This window comes from Theropithecus gelada, chromosome 7a (assembly GCF_003255815.1).
Source record: "Theropithecus gelada isolate Dixy chromosome 7a, Tgel_1.0, whole genome shotgun sequence".
In the NCBI taxonomy this organism is placed as follows: Eukaryota; Metazoa; Chordata; class Mammalia; order Primates; family Cercopithecidae; genus Theropithecus; species Theropithecus gelada.
Genome location: NC_037674.1, coordinates 45,295,711 through 45,321,322, shown reverse-complemented (window position 1 = coordinate 45,321,322; position 25,612 = coordinate 45,295,711). Strand labels below are relative to the sequence as shown.

Sequence of the window (25,612 nt, the reverse complement as noted above, 5' to 3'; positions counted from 1 at the left end):
CTGTCCAGCAGGATGGAAGGAAGCGAGGACCCCAGAGATTTGGGTCCAGCCAGAGTTCTGCCACTGTGGTATTACCCTAGGCAGGTCACACTTTGCCTCTATGATTTTGTCTCCTCACCTGTGAAATGGGAATTTTTTATTTTGAAGTCACTAGATGAGTCACTTCATCTCCCTAGGAGCCGCTTCTTCATTGGTAAAATGACTTGCCTGTAGCTCTCCATGATTTTTTCTCTTGAGTTTAAAGCCCCTGTGGCTTGGATTCTAAGCTAGGGTCCACCCTGTCCCCGTATCTTCTCCACCCACCATGCCAGCCAAGATGATATACCCTTGGGGAACCGTGTTCAGGTCCAGAGAGAGAACAAAAATGCTTCTGAGCCATATCCTCTTTCCAGATGGCCTTTAAGAGAAACAAGAGGGACAGGTAACAAGGAGGAAGAAATTGACCTTGCAAACACTAAGAAAGGTAAGCCAAACTCTCCCAGCTAGCTGCTGGCAGGGTTCCCCCCACCATGGCCCCCATCAGCTACAGATGCACTTCAGAGCACTTCCTGTCTCATTTGGGGCAGGGCTGGCCAGGATGCTGGTGCAGCCCAACCCCAGCCTGGGTAGGATGCTCTGACCACAGGTTGGTCACATGTAAGGGCAAGCAGAGGACTATTTTTAATCAATGGTTAGGAGCCAGTGGCAGGTGACAAAACCTGGTGAGCGTGAGCAGCCACAAATGAGCCCTGAGCTCCTAGGCATGGAACTCTCCCCACTCTTGGCTTCCCACTTCCTGGGGTGCATTACTCTCTTACAGCCCCACCCCACACCACCACCCTCTCTCAGTGGCAAACTAAACACTGTCCCTCCTAGCCAGACAGGGGTCTACAGCTGGGACGCCGTCAATGGGGTGTTAGGGTTAGGTCGTTTGCCAAGTTCATTCAGGGTTGTGACACTCAGCTTTGAGCACCTCCTGCTATATGGAGGGCTCCTCAGAAAGGGAGGTCTGGAGACGTATAGCCCAATTTCCCTAGTCTCTAGAACAGAACTCCACTTTTTAGGGAGTTTCTCCAGTACCCTCCCCACCATTTTTTCCAGCATCACCTTCTTCTCAGGAGGAGGAGAAAAGGCCACAGGAGGAAGCAGAGGAGGGTGGGCAGGAGCCAGCTGGAGGGTCAAGAGGGATCAGATGGGCACAGAGCCAGCTGATGGGGCTGCACACACCAGCCTGACCCTCTTTCTGCCTCTTCCCTCCTCCTCCTTTTTTCCCCTCATAGACATTAACTGAGCAGGGGCTATGTGCCAGCCCTGTCTGAATTCCTGCATATGCACATCTGCCTCACACTCAGACTGCACTCTGGCCTGCTCTCCTGCTGAGGCAGAGGGACCCTGTGGCGAGGGAGAGCAGAAAGAGCTCCTCAGCCTATGAACCTGGCCACTACCACGATTTTAGAAATGTGGTCACTGAGGGCCTGAAAAAAAGCCTTGCCCAAAGGCAACCCTCTTGAGACCAAGGCTCCTGCCTGCTGAGGCTCAGGAGGTCCTGGCCAGGCAGCATGAATTCCACGCAGGGATGTCCCTGGGGCCCCTGCTGTGCACCCAGCACTGTATTGGACTGCGGGGAAATGGGGTGAGTCAGGTCTGATCTGGGGATGGGGACACAAACACACACAGTCAACTCACTCCTTGGTGCCTGAGGGGAAGCCCTGGCACTGGAGGCACTTAAGGAATGCCCAACGACCTTTCACACCACAGAGGGCACAAGCCCCCTGAGGCCCAGGGTACCATTGGCTTGCTCTGCCCTGCAACTACATGTCAACACGGAGCCGGGAGCTGACCTCTGTTTCTGAATCATTAGCTCCTGAGTCGAGGGAACGTGGAGGAAGTGTCTGGGGGTGGGAGTTCAGACACTCGTTCAGCAGCTGGATGGCCCCTTTTCCACTGGGCAGCCCTACCTGCCCCTCCCCAGCTTCCCCCTTTCCCAACACCCTCCCACCAGCACCGTCCTGGGCTCCCGTTACTCAGGGTTCAAAAGACCGGAACACGAGCGATGGAATGTCAAGACAGCAGGGCAGAAGAGGGATTCAGAAGAGAGTAGGTCTTGCAGGGCCCCCACCCCCCACCATGTGGCAGCCCAAGGTATTGACAAGCCTTATGGTGAGCATCCCAGCGCTGAGGTCCAGAGAGGTGCAGTGCCTTGCCCAAAGTCACACAGCTAAGAAGGGACAGCAGTAGGCCCAGAGCCCTAGTCTCTGCTCTCATCTCAGACTCCACCCACTCTTGCACGCAGGTGGCTTCCCCAGCTGGTTCCACACGCTGGGTGGATGTCCAGGCCTAGCGTTCCTACAGCTCAGAGAGTGCCTGGTGGGGGCGGGGAATGGGAGGGTGCAGAGAGGGAACAGGAGAAAACAGAAAGTGCCAGTGATTCACATTTCAAAATGTCGTGTTATTCCAGGCGCTTTCTCGCTTTGCCACCACCTTCATCCACCCCCCACTTGCCATCTTGAGAACCGGCTGCAGGGTGGCTGAGGCGGGGGGAGGAGGCTGAGACCATCATCTAGGGAAGCTGTGTTTCCACCCTGCCCACTGAGAAGCCCGAGGGTGAATGAGCAGTCGAATGAGCACTGAGCTGGGAACCAAGGGGCCTGGGTGCCAGCCCTGGCTTTGGAATTGGGTGCTGTGAGACCCTGAGCAAGTCCCTAGGCCTCTCTGTACTTCCTTTACATACTTCCCCAGCACGTGAAATGGGGAAGTGGGAAGGGTTTGTGGCTCCCGTGATTAGTTGCATATCAAAACAAAACAAAACAGATTCCTGGACTGCACCCCCAGAGAGTCTGATTCGATATGCTAGAGATGAGGCCTGGGAGTCTAATTTTAAAGCACACCCCTAAACCCCACCCAACCGGGTGATTCAGTGCAACCAGTCTACTGAGGTGTGGTTAGAGAGCTCCTGGCTGTATGCTTCCATGCGGCATCCAGTCATCTCCAGGACTTATTTACCTCCTCCAAAATGCCCTCCTGGATTTACCCAGCCCTACCTGCCACATCGAACCCTCCTCACTTCTGGCCCTGCCTCCCTGCCCATACTCTCCTATGGCTCCTTAAAAGCACTTAGTCATTTGTGCCTGTGTGTGCACGTGTGTGTGTGTGTGTGTGTGTGTGTTCTACATGAGCTACGTGAGCAAGATGAACCTCCCACACAGCACAGAGGAAGTTGCTCAGCACTGGAGCCGGCTGGGCCCCCATTTGGAACTGGACTCTGCTGTGCAAGGTTGGGTGACCCTAGGGAAGAACCCCAGCCTCCCTGGGCTTCCGTTTCCACATCCCGTAGAGGGCCTAGCCAGACCCTGCCTCACAGGGCCACATGTGAGCCTCCCCTGAGGTGGTGTACAAAGCACTTCCCGCGGGGCCTGGGGAGGGGTGTCAGGGCTAGGAAAGCAAATTGGGTGAATGGTGGACTCTCCCAGAGGGACACGTGCTACCCTGGGAGGTCTGGACCCCTTCTCCCAATGTGTGCCTTTAGGCAGATGGCTGCCAGCACAGGCCCTCAGTAAAGAATGGGTCCACTCCAGTATCATTCGGGGTGGAATTCCCCCCAGGTGGCTCAAATGAAGAGACATGGATGGAGGGGCTGGTGACTGAGGTGGGCAGGGGTAAGGAAATCCAAAAGGGATGGGGAGGCTCCTGGACTAGAACAGCTGACAGCTGTCCCCAGCCCACACCTGCAGGGCAGGGCAGCATGTCATGGCCAGAGCCCAGCAGGAGTGGGATCCATGAAGGAGGGGCCACCCCACAGTAGGGCAGTCACAGAGGGAGGCAGCTCTTCCCAGAGACAGGCATCCCAGAGGGAGAAGCAGAGGAGAAATTGCCCAGCCCCTCTCTCCTCGCACTGTTGCTTCGCATTCTGGTGTCTCCCGCTGGCCAAGCCCAGGCAGTGGCCAGAGGCATGGGCGGCCCTTAGAGGTCCCCTCCTGGGGCACAGAGCGGGGCAGAGAAGCAGAGACAGTTTGCCTGGCAGGTGGCAGGGAAGAGCAGGGAAGACAAACAAGCAGCTCCTCGGGCAGCCTCTGCTGCCTGGGCGTGGGAGGTGGGGCCTGGCTCATCAACCCAAAGATGGGTTTCAGCCTCACCACTGCCACACACACAAAGGGCGACATCAGGAAGTCGCTTCTCTCCAGGTCTCTGTTTCCTCATCCTTAAACCATAGGGGCTAAACTCTCGGTCCTGAGCCACCTCTTCCAGGCGCGACCTGCACTTCCCCTCCCCTGCCTTTTCAAGAGAGGACAGAGCCCTGCTGGACAGGAAAATGGGCTTGGAGAGGAGGGAAGCGTAGCAAATGGAAAATTAATTCTGGGCGGTAAAGAGCAGAGGCTGTTGTTTGTGATGTATAACTTACTCTTTGTGTCAAACTGTGTACTGTGTATATCAGTGGGATGGCAAGAAAACCGAGATCTATTACTTAGAGTTTAATCTGTTCTCCGTGTTGGAGAAGCGAGAGGGAGGGGGAAAGAAGACTACAACTTTAATCACAGGCCCGACTCTATGTGTCAAGCTGCTCTCGGGTGTGTTAGTAAAATGATGTCGGATCACAGGCTTCCCAGACAGCTCTGCACACTGCGGCTTTATCTGCCGCGCCGTAAATTAGCACACCTACTTTACGCTCTTCAGGTAAAACCAGTAATTTAACTGAAAAATACACACACGCACACATGCACACAGAGCATGTCGGGGAGAGCTCAGGAGAGGGGGCTGCCCCCCTTGAGCAAGAAATAGCTAAAAATGAGCAAAGCGGGATGAAAATGACACCTCGGCTGTGCCTCCTTTCATTAGCGCCTGGGCTCCTGGTGCCAGCCCCGCAGCCAGCCCACCTTCCTTTCTACCTGCCTCAGTGCCTCCCCGACCCCCACCACCCCTATTCACCATGAACCGTAAATTACATGCTGACACCTTTAATTTGTGCAAAGTATGCCTGGCTGCGCCTGGCACCAGCAGCCGGCTGCTATAATAAGGTCAATCTATATTCATTGTCGCAGCACTTGATGTGCCAGATAACACAGGGAGGGAGCGCGGTGGTGGCTTCTCCGGGCTGGGGGGTGAGGTGGGGGTGCCCACTGCCTCTCATCGCGGCCTGGCACCAGTTGGCTCATCACTTATGCATGGCATGAGCGATGTTATGATTGAGCTAATCACCATCAGTTATTCATCCGATGGCTGCCTAGAGACGACAGTAGCACACGCCTGCCTGCCCAAGCCAGAGAGGGAGGCCCCTGTCCACTCAATGCCACAGAAAGACCACCCAGGGGGTCTGATTGCCCTTTCTGAGGAGTGGCCCCAGGAAGGGAATAGCCCAGGATTATAGACTCCTAGGCTTGAGGAGGAGGAGCTGCTGAGGATGCCCTGTGGGCAGGCAGGGTCATTGGTGTGATGTCTCTGGATCCTAGGGCCCAGCCAGGGATGGACATCTCACTGATATGTCACATGGCAGAAGCCCAGGCTTTGAAGTCACAGCGTTCTGGGTTCTAACCCCACTCTTCCACCTCCAAGTCGTAAGAGCTTAGTCAAGTCACTGAACCTTTCTGGGCCGCAGTTTGTCAACAGCATAACAGGGAAACAACTCTATTCCTGGCAGGAAGAGTGTACAGATGCAAAATATGGCATGTGTCTGACATAGCAGGCACTCAGTCAATGGCAGCTGCTGGTGTCAGAGCCCTAGCGGATCTATCACATGCCTGATTGGGTGAATGTCTGCTTTCAATGGGGAATGCAGATTCAAAAGGCTCATAAGGAATGAGGCTCGGACCAACAGGTGAGCCCATTTGAGACAATACCCCCTGATATGAGGTTATGTTGAGACAGGTCTCAGCTTCTGACGTGTTTGAGTAAGAGGAGACCCAAGAAGCATCGAATCCGTGGTTAAGGCAGGCCAGAGGCAGGCACAAACCAAGTTCTCAGCCTCGAGCAGGCTGGAGGCAAAAAAAATGAAGCTTAGTGGCCCCAGCTTACACAGCTGAAGGGACTTGGAGATTGTTCAGCCCAACCCTTCATGCGAGAGATCGGGCAACAGAGGCAGAGAGGGAATTGGCTGGTCTAAGGTGCTCCAGCCAGTGTGGGGCAGGACTGGGCTTCTGACTTCATAGCTCTTCCTGCTGCTCTACAAGACAACCCCAAAGAGGAGCAGAGGACCATCAGACTTTGAGGGGATGCCCTTGGGATTATCTGAGACTCTTCTCTTCCTGGACGCTCAGTCAGGGGTGCACAACGCATGCTCCTAGCTCTGTCCATAGTCCTGTAGGCAGTGGGAGGGACGGGTCAAACTCTCAGCCTTCAGTGGATCCTCAGCTTCCTTAGCTGCACAATGGAGCCAAGAGCATCTGCTCCTAGGAGCTAATGAGAAGATTAAGTGAGACCACCTGGGCAGACTGGATGAATACTCTTTTCGCTTCCAGCCAACAAGCTTAGAGTCTAAAGAAGGTAGCCGGGCTGACGGCAGCCTAAGAGGTTACCTAAATCCAGCCATGCAAAAGCAGCCAAGTTGAACAGTTAATTATGCAGCCTGAAAACAGACTCAGCAAACACCTCACTGTCCCGGCAACATGCTGGCTCTTCCACTGCCACACCTTTGTCCACTCTATGCCCTCGCCCAGGAAAGCCCTGCCTATCCTCAGAGTTCCCCAAACGCAGCTCATCCTCCCGGGTCCTGCTCAGATCTGCTTCCTCCAGGAAGCCTCTTCTCTCTCCTGGGCCTCAGTGATGCCCTCCCCTACCTGCAGCCCCCACCCCTTCCTGACCGAACGTGGGGCTCCCTCTCTAACCACAAGTGATTAGGCCCCACATGAGAAGCACTGGGCGAATGAGCCATTATTTTAGAGCTAAGCAGGCTTAGGCCTCTCCGGGTTTGTACTGCTGAGCCACAGAATGGACAGGCAAAGGTGGCGTGGTGTGTTCTCGGCGACCCCAGGCATCACATTCCAGGGCAAAGTTTCCAGCAATGTTTGGGCTCTGAAGGGACCATAAGGGCCAGGCCAATGGGCGTCTCTATGGAAACTGGTGCCTCTAGGCTGAATTTCCCCCATCTCTCTGGCATTTGTTTAAAGAAATGCAAATGTTCTTGCCAACCTGAGCTTGTGCCCTGAGGTGTCTTCCCATTGCAAGAAGGTAATGTCCCTGTCCCACCTCTGCCCAGTCCCTCTCTGCTCCTGCCCCCCAAGGCCAGCTCAGGGCTGGTGGTTTTGTGCATCTTCCTATGTAACACAATTACCCACACACCTGTGCTGAGGGCGCCTGCCAAGCCACAGCACGGTGTCCAGTGCTCAATCGCCCTCAAAATGTGTTTCATCTCTTACCTGCGAAACTTGGACAGCGTGGAGGGCGGGGCCTCCCACCACAAGTGAGGCCATCAGCCTCCCACTACCAACTGGTGGGTCTGCCTGGCTGGGCACTCCACGCCCATCAGCCCAGGCACAGCCAGAAAGCTCCTGCAAGTCCAGGGCTGAGCCCACACCCCTCATCCTGTAGCATCCTATCACCCACTCAAAAGTGACCATGACACCATTTCGCTTCTGAGGAACTTGAAACCACAGAGATGAGGAATCTAAGCCTCCCACAGAAACTGAGACCTCCAGCCTCCAGGAATAGTACCCCCTCTCTGTGCTGGAGACTCAGACCCTGTCATGACAAGCAGCCCATATCCTCAGCCTCTGTTTTGAACTCTCCCTAACTGACACCCGGCTGCCCCCAACACACCAGTTCCCCGTTTCCTCTCCCACGCCCCCACAGACCCTGGGATTGCCTTTCCCAAAACATTTGCCCTCCCTTTCCTTTTCAAAGTGCCATCCTCTCTGAATCCATGTCCGTAGACTTTACCTCTCACCACTGCCCCAATGGGTTGCACCTCACATTCATCACAGACTTAACTGACACATCTGCCCTGTCTCCTCCCCACCCCCATCCTACCATCAGTTTTAGTGACTTCAACATCCACTTTGCAGATCCACCCAACACTGGGGCCTCTCTCTTCCTCTACCAGAATGGTCCAACCATTTGTCACCCTCCTCCCCACCTACTCCCACGGGCATCACATTTGGTACCATCATGAAAACGGCACCATCCACACAATCTCCACTTCAAGCATCCCACTGGGCGACCACCTGTCATCCTTGCAGATGACAAGCGATCCCTCTGCCTCGCCAAGCCCTCCCACCCCTCACCCTCCTCTGTCACCACCATCAGCCCTCTGCCATTACATCCATCTTTCATCTTCTTTTCTCCCCTTACTTCTTCATACTTAAAGATCATGCTCAACCTGGGTTAAATCCAACTACCCACCTACTCAATGCCTGCGCCCACACAGCAAAATAAAGGTAGAGAAAACACAAACTGGCTTCCTCTAAATTCATAGCCTGCAATCTCAACTGGGCACTAGTGTTGTTCCACAGCACTGCTACAGTGTCTTGCACTTCGCTATTCTCCAGAGCAACTGTCTCAGCCTTTCCCCTCTCCGCACACCTCTCACTACCCCCAGCCTCACTTGCCTCATGCTTTGCTCAGGAAATAGCATCAATCAGAAAAGTCATCTTCCCATCGTGAAACCTGGCAGCCTCCCGCCTGCTCCTGTGGATGAAGGCCACTGCTCTGCCCAAGGCCATTCCCTCCATGTGGGTCTTGGATCCCACTTCTGTCATCTGAACCATAGATACCTCCTCTTTCTGCACATCACCTCCTCTTTCTCCATTAGGTCATCCATAGCAGGTTGCCCCAGGATCTCCCATGATAAATGAACAGCTCCATGGGGCTCCACTTCTCTCTCCAGCTTCCATCTCAATGTTCTGCTCCCCTTCACTGCAAAAAGTGTTTAAAAAATCATCTGCACCTCCTGCCTCCACTTTCTTAGTGGGCATTCTGTCCCCATGGCTTAGCTGACTCAGCCTTCATCATGTCACCACTGACCCCTAAGTGTCCAGTTCACTTTCTTTTCCTTTCACTTGGCCTTTCAGCAGTGATTGATTCAGGAGCTCTTCCCACTTCCTATAATGCTTTGTACTTGGCCTCCACTGCTCCTTCTCCTGGCGTTCTTCCTACTCCCTGTCTACTTCTCAGTCTGTTTGGCCAACTCTGCCCCATGTCCCAGCCTCTATGTGCAGGATAATCTCAGGGTGAATCCCTGGGCCTCTTTCTTTTCTTCTTTCCCAATGGCCCCAAGATAACTTCATCCCATCCAATTGCATCAAATACCAGGTCTCTGTCATTGACTCCACGCCTCCATCTCCAGTCCTGGCCACCTCTTGGAACTCCGAGGGTGTGTATTCAACTGCAGGAGAATGACTAGGAGCCATCTCAAAATTATACATATGGTTAAAATCAAACTCAGCTTTTCCTGCAAACTTGCTCCTCCTCCTTGCTCCCTAGACTTCCCACCTCTGTCAACGACACCACCACCCACTCAGGTACTTAAGCAAAATATCCCAGAGTTAGCTCGAATTCCCCTCCTCATCCCCCACACCCAAGCGATCAGCAAGTCCCTGACCATCCCACCCCCAACACACGTCCCAGTCTGTCCACATTCCTCCTTCTCCCCACAGCCATCCCAATCTGGGCCAGCACTGCCTCACTGCTGGACTAAAGTCTCTCTCCTGGGCATCAGTGATGCCCTCCCCTACCTGCAGCCCCCACCCCTTCCTGACTGAATGTGGGGCTCCCTCTCTAACCACAAGTGATTAGGCCCCACATTAGAAGCACTGGGTGAGTGAGCCATGATTTTAGAGCTAAGCAGCCTTAGGCCTCTCTGGGTGTATACTGCTCATCTGCAAAATGGATAGGCAAAGGTGGCATGGTGTGTTCTCAGTGACCCCAGGCATCACATTTCTGGGCAAAGTTTCCAGCAATGTTTGGGCTCTGAAGGGACCATAAGGGCCAGGCCAATGGGCATCTCTACAGAAACTGGTGCCTCTAGGCTAAAGGAGGGTGGACCCCCCAGGCCAGGCCCCTGCCTTCACTCTTGCCCTCCGAATGCACTCACCACGAGCCAGCCAGGATCAGCTTTGTACAGTGGAAATCAGGCCATGCCACTTTCCTGCTTAAAACCCTCCAGTGGCTTCCACCACCTTTTGAATGGAATGGAAACTTCTCATCCCACACAGGGCCCCCAGCGCCTACTCCCCTCCTGCTCCACCATCCATGTTGTGGTTTCTTCCCTCCTGCTCACAGGGCAGCATACCACAATAAAAAAATTGACATGTACAAAGAAAAAGAAAAATATATATTACAATGTGGCTAATACAGTGGCTAGGATGGAGCACTTCATTTTGTCTGCTCTTTCTGGTAATCAAGCTATGAAGGGAAATGTTTGAGTTTGGATGTTTAACAAAAGGAAAAATATTGTTGTTTCCAGAGATCTCAGTGTCCAGCCCATCCTCAACCCTGGCCAGGACTCAATTATAGCAGGCATTTGCCTTAATGATCCTTATACAAGAGGGACTGGATAGCATGCCGGACAATGCAAAAATCAACAGTTGTCTCACAGACTGCAAAGGCACATTCATGACATAACCATTTGTGGTGGTGGTTCTGGAAGGAATGTGAGAGAAAATCAATGAAACCTAACTTGAGAGCCTTTCTGGTGGGAAAATGAGGTTTCGAGATAAAGATTTCCAGGAGGGAACTTGGAATTCCCAAAACACATATTCACTTAGTGGTGCCTGTAGGGTTTCCCAAGAGAGGTGTCCTACAGATGGGGCTAAAGATGAGGGTCTGGATGTCATCAGCACAGAGATGGTCACTGTAGCCAGAGGTGAGAGCGTAGAGCCCCACGGGGTGCTGCTTCATAGACATCCCCATTTCCCAGGGCCCACCCGAGGACTGCAGAGCAGGCAGTAGTTAGGTATTTTTAATGGCCATGCAGGAGTGAGAACTCATATCTTTTGACTCACTGTCAAGTATACTGACCATTGTCCTAGGCACTTCTCTGTTCAGGAGAAAGAACACAGTGCTGGTCATCAGGAGGCCTGGTGGGAATCTCATGGACACCACCTCTAGCTTTGCGGCTTTGGATAAGTTACACAGTCTCTTGCAAACTCAGGTTCTTCATCTATGGACAGTAATAACAATTTAACAGTTCCTTCCCTGCTCTCCTTACAAGGTTATCGGGAGCAGAAGGGTAGCTTGAGAGGACTTTAGCCTGTGCCCACCTCCTGTCTCCCTTACAATTTCAAACAGACATCAGTCCAAGTGCAAACACTGGGCTCACTGTATAAGAGCTGCTCCAGAAAGCCCCCAGCCTCCTTTCCTATTCGCTGACCTCAGATCCACTAGTGGATATTCTCAACCTGCCCCTTGCTGGGAGATCAATTATGATGAACCATGTGATAGGAGAATGCCACCTTCAAACTGCTGACACATGTGGGCGATTGTCACTCTGTGCCTCAGAGTCTGTTCCAGCTCTCAGGGCAACAGCGATGTCCTTTGCCAAGCCAGGAAACTTGAGAGGATGTTGTCTACAGTTCAAATATGCTGCATTTGATGAACCCATGGGTATTTCAGGTGAAAAGACCTTGGTGGTAGTTGCACGTGGAGGCCTAAAATCCCCAGTAGGTCTAGGAAAGAGAGAGAAATTTGATAAGCAACAATATAGAGGTGGAAATGGAAGCCATCAGTGGGACCCTTTCCAAAGAAGTTTGAAAATAAAAGTGCAAATGATTTTAATAATAAGATAGCTATTGGGCATCAAGAAGGAGCTGGGGGAAAATTCAGACTTGGAGTTTTCTATGAAAGCTAGAATTGGCACCACACCCAGTCACCCAAGCCTGGCCTGGGTTGCACCCTCTCCACGCGTGGTTCAGGGTGCTTGACATAGGAGAGTCTGCAGAGAGCAGCCTTGCATTAGATTGGAGGGACTTGCTGGCCAGACTCTTTCAGACACATTGTCTCTTAAAACCTCAGCCTGGATGGCTATGCTCAGCAATCATGTGTTTAAAAAGCAATAAGACTAAATGCTTTCCCGTTTCCCCTTTGAGAGACCATGTATGATAAATGATAGGCAATTTCATGGTTGGAGTTTCAATTTCCGAAAATATTAGTGCTATTCCCCAAGCTCCACTTCCAAGATAAATTCTTTTTGGCAGCCTCCTCCGTTGTCTCCTAATTCCCTGATTCTGAATATATTTGGAGGTTTGGTGCAAATTTCATCAACTCAGTCCCAGCATCTACCTGTCTGGTCTGCTTTGGAAAGGGTGTCACCCACCTTCTACTCTTTCAGGTTCTTTTTATATTTGTTACAAGTCCATGGTTATTTATTAGGTACCTGCTGTGTGTTGCCACCTCCACGCAAAGTATTATGATGGGTGTAGGGAGCTATAATCAATCATTCAATCAACAAATATTTGTCATGCATCCAGGCCCTTCAAGCTCAAAACCACAATTCTACAGAGCCTCTCTAATACTTCCTGCTTGCTTCACACTGTCTCCATTTCACAATAGGGAGAACTGAGGTTCAGAGCTAACCTAGTAACATCAGAGTGGACTAGAGTGATCAGTGGCAAGGTAGAAGAGGGTGAACATTGTGTGGGCACCTATAATAGGTCAGGCGCTGGGTTGAATGCTTGTCAACCCTCTGCACAGGAGTCTAAGCTATTTATATTCACAAAACTCAAGGTAGGTGTTATTATGACCATTTTACGGATGTGGGAACCGCGACTCAAAAAGACTAAGCAGTCTGCACACGAATTCCCATTCCACTGGACAACACTGCTTCTCCTGATGTCCTGATGGCAGCAGACTAGATGGTGTCCCATCAGTCATTTCCAAACCATGGAAGTGTCCTTCTTTGAAAACATCAAAGCATCAAGTCAACCACAGAAAGAGAAAAGCCTACCTTTGCACTTCAATCTCCCATTACTTCGTACTCTCTGCCTGCCCCAGCCCCAGCCTCCTGCTTAAATTTCCCATGCTGAAGTCCTTGGTGCATCACCCACACTCCAGGGCCCATTCCCTGCTTCCTCTCATGCCATTGCCTCCTCATCCTAACCAAGCACGCCCCATCACAGGTCAGCGAAGACCCCGATGTCAATCTCTCCCCTCTTGCCATTTGCTCACCATTTGGAGGGGTCATCTCAGGCCCAAGATGATGTTTCCTTCTCTCATAATCTCATGGATCCCTCTAAGGAGACTGGGCACAAAGCAGGTATTCCAAAAAGCTTGAAGAAAGTGAAAGTGCCAGGGTGAAATATGCTGGAGAGGGACTAAATGAGATGAAGTCAATGAGAATCAAGCAAATGGTGTGAATTGGGGAAGGATGTGATGGAATAGAAGCAAGAAGAATAGTATGGTACAGATAGGAAGAAGTAGGATGAAAAAAGCAAACTAGAATGGAACAGAATAGGAGAGCATGGAACAGACAAAGCGGATTGAACCAGACTGGAACAGGTTGGAACAGAATAGAACAAGATGGGACAGAATAAAACAGGACAGAGTAAACTAGACCAGGTCAGAACAGAATGGAACAGGACAGAATAGACTAGAACAGGATGCAGCAGAATAGAATAGGATTCAACAGACCACAACAGGCCAGAACAGATATGAACAGGTCTGAACAGAATAGAATGCAATAGGATTAGGATAACAGGGCTGGAGCCAAATGGTACATAACTGGATGAAATGAAATTCACTTCATTCATTCAATAAATGTTTGTCAAGTGCTACTCTGCGCTAGGTAAGGAAAACAGGATAGTCCCTGCCCTCATAGAACACACTGTCTTATAAAAGGAACAAAAAGACATAAGTAATTATTAACACATGTATAGTTAAAATTATCAGTGTCTATGGAAGAACAAACAGATTGCCATGATCACAAATGATAGGATGGAAGAAATAATAGGATAACAAGGAAGTCAGGAAACTCCAACTTAAAGGATAAGAAGGAGCCAAAGACACTTAAAGAATCAGGGAAGAGCATTCTGGGCAGAAGGAACAGCATGTACAGAAGCCCCGAGGCAGGACAGTGTTTGGCCCATTCAGGGAACAGAAAGAAGTTCAACATGAGCAGAGCCCAAGAAGCAAGAAACAGAGTGACAACAGACGAGGGGGAGAGGTGGGTAGCGGCCAGATAGCACAGGGCCTGGGAAGTTCATTCTAAGTACAATGAGTAGCCACTAAAGGGAGAAACAGGGGCTGCTGTGTGTTTCATACTTCCTCCTTGGCTGGTGCAGAAGAATGAGTTAGGGCAGGAGACCATTTAGGCACCCACTGCAGACATTTGGGCAGTGATAAAGGTGGCTTGGAGTAGAGTGGCAGTGGTACCAGAGGAAGGAAATGCAGCCAGTTAGAAAAGTGTTCTGAAGATGAACATGGCTGGCAGGATTTGTTAATGTTTTGGACAAAGGACTGGCAGAATGGGAAGTCTGGAGGATCTGCTGGGGGTTGGTGCCTTCATTTCTAGCGATTGGACAAAGGAAAAATGGTTTGGGGAGGAAAATCAAGGATTTCCTTCTGGAGATGCTCAGGTTCAGATACTTGGGTGGCATCCAAATGGAGATGTAAAGTAGATTTGGAGATACAAGCCTGGAGCCAGAGATGTGAAATGGGGAGTTGTCGGCAGGTAAATACTCGGCGATGCCTTGGGACTGGATGGTCTTAATCATGCGGCAGTGCAGTGCAGACTGCAGAACTGTCTTGGAATCTTTGGGGTGCTTGTTGAACATGCAAATTTCTGGGCCCCCAGGCTCCCCAAAAACGATGTCTAGAGATGGGGCTAAGGAGTCTATATGTTTGGCAATCACCCCAGGGTGTCTGGATGCTATCTGACATGTGTAGAACACTGGTCTAAGAAAAGATTAGAGGAGGGCAGGGGCCCTATCACTGAGAAATCTGTATATTTGCAGATCAGTGAGGAAAAACCAGCAAAGGAGAAAGAGAGGAAATAGGCAGAGAAGTAAGACGGAAATCAGGAGAGGGTGGTACCTCAGAGGCCAACAGAGTAGGGGCAAATCAGGACTAGGTGATCAACAGAGTCTATCTGCTAAGCACAATGAGCACAGGAACCAAGAGATGCGGCCACGTGCACACTTCCAGGGGAATGCTGGGATGAGTCAGAGAGGAGTAAGACAGGACTGAGTGTGACAGAGGAGGATACTCTGGCAACAAAGTCAGGGAGGGGTTGGGGATTCCAGAATGGACAGAAGCAAGGACGTCATCCCAAATCAGTGGAAAACTTGGGAACAGACCCTCAAACATATTTCACATGTGATTTTATTCTGTCTGCTACCAGCTCCCAGAGTTCTCGGGCGGGCCAAAGCGAGCAGGAATGCTGGCAATCAGCATTCCTCTGCACACACCAGGAGGGCTTCCTTTTCCTGCCTTCCTACCTCCCAGCTCAGCATCCTCAGGTGACCCTCTCCTCCACAGAGATCTCACTGCTGCAGTCTTCCCAATGCCCCATCTCCCTCCCCAGGCATGCCCCAGCCTGTGTCTCTCTCCTCCTCTGCCAGAGTAGTTTGCAGGCTGTGGCCAGTATGTATTACCTGTGCATTCAAGCCTTCCCTCCAAAAAGTGAATTGCTAAGGGCGCAATTTTTTGCACACAGCAGGTTGGAGAGGCAAGAGGGCCTTTCAGGTGTGACCCAGATTATCCTGCCCACCCTGTAAGCAGCTGCCTGGGGGCCATGAAGAGCCCTGATTGTCACTGTGGGTAAGGAGATGAGATGAGCATATTTTAAAAGACACATTCAACTTTATACTAGACTTTCATGTTCATAAAATGGAAACCAAAAACCTATTGTTTTCATAATACAAACCTCAAAAAGCAAGCCTGACAACATCTTGTCGGTGGGGCTATCAGAAACAAACAGGGCTTCCCAACTAAGGACAACCCCCTCAGAGGGTCTTTCAGAATCAAAGATGGTGTTTTTCAAAAGGTTAAATAAAACGGAGAGACAGTGACGGAAGGAAATACCACCCTGCTTCACTCAGACTGGAATTTGATTCTGTTAAAAGTGTGCTTCCCCGCTCCCAATGCCCCTCGAGGGGCCACACACACCTTGAAAGGCCTGAGGAGTCCCTGCCATCCATCCAGAGCCAAATTCCTGGCAAAGAGCAGCCCAGAGAGATTTCACAGACATCCCCGAACCTCTCAAGAAGAGGCTGTGGCAGCAGAGGGATTTTCCCCAGGAGAGACAGCGCCTGTTTGTTTTCGAGGCAGGAAGGAGCCGGGAACATCTGCTCTGAGAAGCCACTTGAAAGATAATCAGGCAATGATGTTGGCAAAACAGCTGTGTGGCAGGCGGAGAAGGGGGCGGCCGGGAGCTGGGAGGGTAGGAGGGTGGGAGGAGGGAAGCTCAGCTCTGAGTTATGAGCAGCGCCCAACAACACTGCCATGGCCTGAAAAGCCCCTGGAGCCCTGGCCCACACCCAGGGAGGAAGCTTCTCTCCAGGTGAGAGCAGCTCCCACGGGGATCTCGTCCTCATGGAGAAATGCTGGGTCTAGTCTATTGCCTGCAGGCTGCAACTCAAGTCCCAAGCTGGGACGGACAATGCTGAATTTTATCTGAGCTCTGTGATTCTGGAAAATAATGATGGTTAAAGAAATCCTTCCACACCTTTGGGTTCCAGGGAAAGGCTTACTGCAATGAAGCATCCTTTCTTTATAACTTGAATAGGACTCTCAGGTGCCCCCTTGCTTACCCATGACAAGACCAGACTCGGACCCATTAAATTCCCCTTCTTTGTCTCATAAATCGTTAACTGTTTTGCTCCCACTGATTAACTGGAACAAAAGGCACGTTAACCAAACCTGGGTTAAGTTTCTCTCCTTCACCTAGGCCCCTGAATTTTTACCTACCCTCAGCATGAGCCAGCAGGCCACCCATCCTAATGCCCTTCCAGAGACAGGCTAGCCTCAGGGTAAAACATTCTCCCATCTACTGTCCCAGGGTCACCCCCTTTCACCTCCCTTCCCCATGCCTGTTCTTTCTAGCCTGGTTTACTCCCTTTTTACACAAGAAAAGCTTCTTTCTATCTTACGTCTGTGATGCCTGCAGATCTCATAGTCAGAACACTTTTTCTATTTCAACAGTTCCTTCCTAAATCTCTCCCTAACAAAGTCTGTTTGTTTATTTATTGATCAGACATGAAGATTCTCTGAAGTCACCTCTTGTAGGACAGCTTGCTCCCAGAGCCTGAGATTCCACCACAAGAGCCACTCTTTGGGATTAAGAGCAGGGAGGAAATCTCAGCAGACTCAGGAATCTGCTTGCTCCTCACCTACGGTACAAAAGAGCAAAGGCTGAATGAACAAGCTGAACTGGGGAGGAGCTCTGCCAAGTGCAGTCGGACAATCTCCAGGACCAGGCAAGCCTGGGGTCCCTCATTTTCCTGCTTCAGCCTCAGAGCAGAGCAGTGGGGATTCCTGGTTGCAGGGTGTCCCTGTGAGCCCTCCAACAGCAAAGATAAACCCCAGCAGGGAGCCAGGGGTCAAGATCCAAGACAGAAAAGCAGCCCACAGCACTGGAAAACTTCTCTTCAATCACAGCTTTGAGAACAGGTACTTTCAGAGTAAACCAAAACAACGAAAACATGAAAGCCTCCTTGGCAAATATCTCCGAGCCAAGGTTCCACTGTCTGTTGTAACCAGCGTGATCTCAGAGGCAGGCCGTAGGGGTGGGAGGACACTGCTCTGCACAGCAGGCCTGGGTCCCAGGGCACTGCCGGTGCCGGTAGCAACACAGTTGGGTCTGAAATGATGACAAGAAATACACTCAGAGGATGGTGCCATGGAGACAGATTGGTCTTATTTGTCATTTCCAAGTCAGCTCACCACCATCATTCTCACACACAGCACTGATTACATTGATTAAATCTGTATGCTTCTAAGTTTGGCTCCCCCCAGAAGTAGACCCTGAGACAAGGATTTGAGGGAAAGTAGTTCGTTTGAGAGGTAACCGCGGGACGCGTCAGTCAGGGAGTGTGGACGTGAGAAAGGGAAGAGAAGGAAGCCAATTCAGTGCACGCTAAAGAGCAGATGAGGCCAGGCTCGGTGGCGCACGCCTGTAATCCCAGCACTTTGGGAGGCCAAGGCAGGTGGATCACTTGAAGTCAGGAGTTCAAGACCAGTCTGGCCAACATGGCAAAACCCCGTCTCTACTAAAAATACAAAAATTAGCCTCGGTCTCTAAATAAATAAATAAAAGAGCAGATGACTCCTGTGGGCAAAAGGGGTCCACTTGGGAAGTAGCCAGACATTTACTGCTGGTCCGAATTGACCCCCATGCCCAGGTCCTCATCCAATCTCTCTTCATGGCTGTGTCCCACATTGTAGGAAAGGAAAAGGTCAATTAACGCTCTGGTTTTCAACCTGCATTCTCTGTGGAACCCCAGGACCTCTGAGAAGTACTTCAGAGGGCTACTGGGGGTAGAAGACTAGTGGTCAGGGCTTCAGTCCACACTACCACTTCAACTGGAACAACATTTTTCTACCTAAAATTTTGGGCTTCCACTTACAAGATTTGTTGAACTGCTCAGCAGATTAAAAGTAAAGGCCAGATCTACTTCTGCTTCCAGCAAGATGGAGTAGATGTTCTTTTCTCTATTCCTCCTCCTATGTACAACTAGAAGCCCTCGATATTATATTCAAAATAAATATAAGAAGACTCTTGCAAGGTGGATAGAAAGCAGGTAGGCTAGGGACCTTAAGACTCAAAGAACTGGCCGGGCGCGGTGGCTCAAGCCTGTAATCCCAGCACTTTGGGAGGCCGAGACGGGCGGATCACAAGGTCAGGAGATCGAGACCATCCTGGCTAACCCGGTGAAACCCCGTCTCTACTAAAAAATACAAAAAACTAGCCGGGCGAGGTGGCGGGCACCTGTAGTCCTGGCTACTCTGGAGGCTGAGGCAGGAGAATGGCGTGAACCCGGGAGGCGGAGCTTGCAGTGAGCTGAGATCCGGCCACTGCACTCCAGCCTGGGCGACAGAGCGAGACTCCGTCTCAAAAAAAAAAAAAAAGACTCAAAGAACTGCATAATGATGAGTTCTTTGGATTTTCTTTGTGCATGACACATCCTAGACTTAGAGCTAAAGAAGCCAACACCCTAGAAACTCCAACTGGTGCAGATAAAAAAAGTTCCAAATAAAGCCTACTCTCTCTAGCCAAAGGACAAGTAAAGGGGCAGCCTAGTGAGACAGAAAACATTCAAGTGATAACTGCTTCACTCTAGAAAAACATCATGGCCCCACCGTCTCCCATGCCAGCGAAGGTCAAGTGGGGAGCCTGACTTCTATCCCACTTGGCAGTAAGGAGGCATTCCATCCCACTGAGGTGGTGTTAGGGGAGGCCTAGTGAAGAGTCAAGATTTTTACCATGGCTCAGCAATAACAAGGTAACCCACACCTCATTATCAGTGGAGGCTGCTGGAGCTCCCATTCCTACCCAGCACAATGACGAATCCCTTTTCACATATCAATGAGGACTGTGTGGAGAACCTGGACTCCTACACCTTGCAGGGACAAAGCAGTAGTCTCCCCGCTGTTCAATCCCCACCCAGCTAAAGCAATGTTAAAAAAAAAAAAAAAAAAAAAAAAAACCAGCTAAACCAGATGGTTTAAGATAAGACTCAGAGTCTCATAATGTAATGAAAAATATCCAGATGTAAATTTAAAAATCACTCATCATATCAAGAAGGAAGATCTCAAACTGAATGAAAAAACACAATAGATTTCAACACTGAAATGACAGAGATTGAAAGTTATCTCACAAAGAATTTAAAGCAGTCATCATAAAAAATGCTTCAATAACAATTATGAACATGCTTGAAACGAATGACAAAATAGAAAGCCTCAGTCAAGAAATAAAAGATATAAACATGAAACCAATAGAAATGTTAGAATTAAAAAGTATAATAACCAAAATTAAAAACTCAGTGATTGGGCTCAACAGCAGAATGGAGGGAAGAGAGGAAGGAATCCGTGAACTGGAAGATAGAATAATAGAAATCACCCAATCAGAAAATCGAAGAGAAAATACACACACACACACACACACACACGCACACACACACACACACATTTTCAGAGACCTGTGAGACTATAGCAAAATATATTTGAATTTCTGTCATCAGAATTCCAGAAGGAGAAGTGAGAGCAGGACTGACAAAGTACTAGAAGAAATAATGGCTGAAAATTTCCTAAATTTTAGAGAATCTCAAACAGGATAAAGCCAATGAAATCTATGACAAGACTTTTGGAAACTAAGGACAAGGAAAAAATCTTGAAAGCATTCAGAGAAAAATGACGCCTTACTAATAGAAGAAAAACTAAATGACAGTGGATTTCTCATCAGAAACCATAAAAGCCAGAAGAAACAGCACAATATTTTTCAAGTGCTGGGGGAAAAGAAGTGTCAATCCAGAATCCTACACTCAACAAAACTGTCCTTCAAAAATGAAGGATATTCACAGAAATCAAGATGTTCACAGATAAAGAAAACTGAGAAAATTTGTTTACAACACACCTACCCTAAAAGAATAACTAAAGAAATTTCTCTGAACAGAAAGGAAACTATTTAAGAAGAAAACTTGGAATATCAGGATGAAATAAAGAACACATTAAGCACAAATATGAGTGAAAACAATAGACTTTCCTTTTGTTATTTAGTTTTATAATTTATGTTTGATGGTTGAAGCAACAGGTATAACACTGTCCAATGTGGTTTTGAATGGATAAGAGATATAAAGGGATATGAAGTTTTCCACACTTCATCTGGATGGTAAGCTGATCATACCAGTAGACTGTAAAAAGTTATGAATATATAATATAATATCTAGAATAACCACTAAAATCCTATACAAATAGATATGCTTAAGAACACTGTAGAAAAATCAAAATAAAATCCTCAAAAATGTTCAAGTAACTCATAGGAAGGCAAAATAACAAACAGAAGCAGAAAACAAACAAGAAACAAAAAATAAAATATCAACTTAAACTCTGACGTATCAGTAGTCAAATTAAATGTAAATAGTTTAAATATACCAATTAGAAGACAGAGACTGGCAGAATAGATTACAAAGTATGACCCAACTAAACACTGCTGCAACACACTCACTTCAAATATAATGACTGATACAATTCAGATCTGTGTCCCCACCCAAATTTCATGTTCGATTGTAATCCCCATTGTTGGAGGTGGGGCCTGGTGGGAAGTGATTGGATCATGGGGGTGGATTCTTCATGAATGGTTTAACACCATCCCTTTGGTGCTGTTCTTATGACAGAGCTCGCACAAGATCTGGTTGTTTAAAAGTGTGTAGCACCTCCCTTGCCCCAGCTTGGTCTTGCTCTTGCCATGTAAGACGCCTGCTCCCACTTTGCCTTCCACCATGAGTAAAAGCTCCCTGAGGCCTCCCCAGAAGCAGATGATGCCATGCTTCCTGTAGAGCCTGTGGAACCGTGAGTCAATTAAACCTCTTTTCTTTATAAATTACCCAGTCTCAGGTATTTCTTTATAGCAGTGGGAGAACAAACTAATACAATGACAAAAGCAAGCTGACAGTTTTTTAACAAATGAAATATATATATATATATACACACATATATATATTCAAAAGCAAGCAAGAGTGGCTATATCAATAATCAGATAAAGTAGACTTTGGAGTAAATAAAACCCACCAGAGACAGAGACAGACATTATGTAATGATACAATCGTTGGCTGGGTGCAATGGCTCACGCCTGTAATCCCAATACTTTGGACAGCGGATCACCTGAGGTCAGAAGTTCGAGACCAGACTGGCCAACATGACAAAACCCTGTCTCTACTAAAAACACAAAAATTAGCCAGGCGTGGGTGGCACATGCTTGTAATCCTAGATACTTGGGAGGCTGAGGCAGGAGAATTGCTTGAACCCAAGAGGCAGAGGTTGCAGTGAGCCAAGATTATACCACTGCACTCCAGCCTGGGCTACAGAGCAAGACTCCACCTCAAAAAATAAAAAGAATAGTGGACATGGCTAGCATTTAAAACATCTAAAAAATTAAGTCTGCACATAGAACTGTTGTGTCAAAGCATTAATTGCAGCCGGGCATGGTGGCTCAGGTCTGTAATCCCAGCACTTTGGGAGGCCAAGCACTTTGGGAGGCCAAGGTGGGTGGATCACGAGGTCAGGAGTTCAAGACCAGTCTGACCAACATGGTAAAACCCCATCTCTACTAAAAATACAAAAATTAGCCGAGCATGGTGGCGGGTGCCTGTAATCCCAGCTACTCAGGAGGCTGAGGCAGGAGCATCGCTTGAACCCGGGAGGCAGAGGTTGCAGTGAGCCGAGATTGTGTCATTGCACTCCAGCCTGAGCGACAGAGTGAAATTTCTTCTCAAAAAAAAAAAAAAAAGAGTCAATCTACCAAGACCTAACAATACTAAATGTGAATTCACCAAATAAAAAGATACAAAATATGTGAAACAGAAATTATCAATAAAATCTGAGACTTAACTATCCCTCTGTCAACAATTTACAGAATGGCCAGACAGAAAACCAGCAAGGATATAGAAGAAGTCATCACCATTAAAAATGGATTCTCATCAACATTTCTAGAACCCCTCACCCAATAACAGCAGAATACACATTGTTTTCAAGTGCCCACAGAATATAAATCAAGATAGACTGTATCCTAGGCCATAAAACAACTCTCAAATGTATCACAATAGAAGTCACACCGAGTATTTTCACCAACCAAAATGGAATCAAACTAGAAATCACTGACAGAAAGATAACAGAAAAATTTCCAAACACTTGGAAACTAAAAAACATGCTTTCAAATAATCCACAGATCAAAGAGAAGCTTTAAAAATACATAGGGCTGAATTAAAATGAGAATAGAACATACAAAAATCTGTGGGACACAGCTAAAATGATGAGGAGAAAATTTATAACACTAAGTACATACATTACAACAAAAGGAAAAGTCTGAAGTCAATAATCTAAGCTCCCACCTAAGAGTCTCAAAAAGGATGAGTAAAATAAAATCAAAGCAAGTAGAAGAAAGACAATAATAAAAATAAGAGCAAAACTGATGACATTGAAAACAGGAAAACAATCGTGAAATCCACAAAATAAACATTTGGTTCTTTGAAAAAATCAACACAATTGGCTAATTTCTAGAAAAAAAGTTCACAAATTAAAAAAAAAGAGAGAAGACACAAATTATCAATATCAGAAAAAAAGCAGGTGATACAATTACAGACCCTGCAGACACCCAGAAACCTAATAAGAGAATACTACAACAAATCTACACACATAAATTTGACAACTTAGATGAAATGAACTAAATCCTTAAAAATCACAAACTGCCACAATTCACCTAATGCAAAATAGATCATTAAAATAGTCCTACAACTATAACTACAACCTATAATTATTCAAGGAAAGTGAATGACTTTTCTTTAATTCACAAAAACAACTCTCCAGGCCCAAATGGTTTCACAGGTGAATTCTACCAGATATTTAAAGAAGAATTGACACCAATTCTACATAATCTATTCCAGAAAATAGAAGAGAAAGGAACACTCCCAATTCTTTTGTGAAGCTAGTATTACCCTCATACCAAAACCAGACAAAGATGCAGTTCATTATCTCTCATGAATTTAGATGCAAAAATCCTTAACAAAATATTAGCAAATAGAATTCAGCAATATATGAAATAAATAATATACCATGACCAAATGGGGTTTATTCCAGAGATGCCCACTGGTTCAATATTTGAAACTTAATGTAATCAATCATATTAACAGGGGAAATAAGAAAAATCACACGATCATATCAATTGATGCAAAAAAAAAAGCATTTGTTCACATTCAGCAACAATTCATAATAAATATTCTCAGAAAGAGAATAGGAATAGAGGACTAGCTTTCTCAACTTGATAAAAAGCATCTACCAGATACCTTCAGGTAACACTATACTTAACAGTGAACAACTGAAAGCTTTCCTTCTAAGACTAAAAGCAGGCAAGGATGTCCATTCTCACCACTCTTATTCAACACAGTGCTAGAAGTGTTAGCAATGTAATAAGACAAGAAAGGGAACTAAAAGGCATACAAATCAGAAAAGAAAAACTGTCTGTATGTGCAGGTATAGCATGACTGTCTACAAAGAAAATTTCAAGGCTGCTACAAAAATACAAAATACAAGCAAACAACCTCCTAGAACTAACCAGTGATGTTCTATCACAAGGATAAAAGACAAATACATAAAAGTCAGTTGTATTTCTATATACTAGCAATGAACACATGGAAGCCAACATAAAAAATACAATATCATTTATAATTGTCTAAAGAAAGAAATACTTTGGACATAAATCCAATAACATATACATATAGGAGTTATATGCTGAAGACTGTACAATAGCTAATGAAAGAATTCAAAGGCCTAAATAGACGGAGAGACATACTGGGTTTTTGGATAGGAAAACTCAACATAGTAAAAATGTCATTTTTTCCAAAATGATATACAGTTTAGCACAATTGTTATCAAAATCCCAGCAAGATTTTTTGTATAAATGAACAAGAGTATTCTAAAATGTACATGGAAAGGCAAAGAACTAAAATAGCTAAAAACAATTTCAAAAAGGAAGTATAAAGTGCAAGACATCAGTCTACCAGATTTCAAGATTCATATAGCCACTCTAATAAGGACTGTGTAGTAATGGCAGAGTAATCGACACATAAATCAATAGAACAGAAGAGAGAAACCAGGAATAGACCCATATGAATAAGGCCGATCAATTTTTGTATGAGAACAATTCAATGGAGTATGGATAGTTTTTTCAACAAATGGTGCTGGAGCAGTTGTACAGCATTCAGAGCCAAAAAAACCAAAAACCTTGACCTAAGACTCATGCTTGATAATTATGTAAAAATGAATTCAAAATGGAAAATGCAAAACTCTAAAGCTTTTAGAAAAAAATAAAATAAAATGTTTGGGATCTAAGACTAGGCAAACAGTTAGACTCAACACCCAAAGCGTAATCCATAAAAAGAAAATTGATAAATTGAACTTCAAACAAATTTATGTTTTCTTTTCCAAGGGAAAAAAAAATCTTCCCTGTTAGAAGAATGAAAAGATAAGTTACCAAATGGGAGAAAATATTTGCTAACCACATATTCAACAAAGGATTAGTATCTAAAACATATAAAGAACTCTCATAAGTCAGCAATAGAAGACAAATAATGCAATTTAAAAATGAACAAAATGAATGAAGAAGCATTTCGCCAAAGAGCATATATAGATCACAAATAAGCACATGAAAAGATGTTCAACACCATTAACCATCAGGGTAATGAAAATTAAAATCATAATGAAATATCACTACACACCTATCAGAATGGCTAAAATAAAGAGTAGTGACAACAACAAATGCTGGTGAGGCTGCAGAGGAACCGGACAACTCATACGTTGCTGGTGGGAGTGTAAAATGGTAGAGCCACTATGGTAAACAATTTGGCAGTTTCTTTAAAAAGGAAATATACATCTACCACATGCTCCAGCAATTGCACTCCTGGGCATTTATCCCAAAGAAATGAAGACACATTCATGCAAAAGTCTGTGCACAAATGTTTACAGTAGCTCTATTTGTATTCACCAAAACTAGAAACAGCCCAGA

General features: G+C 47.1%; 1 long non-coding RNA gene across 1 annotated transcript in view; it reads right to left on the bottom strand.

The window, feature by feature from the left end:
- Positions 1–25,612, bottom strand: part of LOC112627928 — a 96,737-nt gene that overhangs the window by 26,054 nt on the left and 45,071 nt on the right. The window contains exon 2 of the long non-coding RNA XR_003120247.1: positions 8,699–8,707. This is a non-coding gene — a long non-coding RNA (uncharacterized LOC112627928). The remainder of the gene's footprint in view (positions 1–8,698; positions 8,708–25,612) is intronic.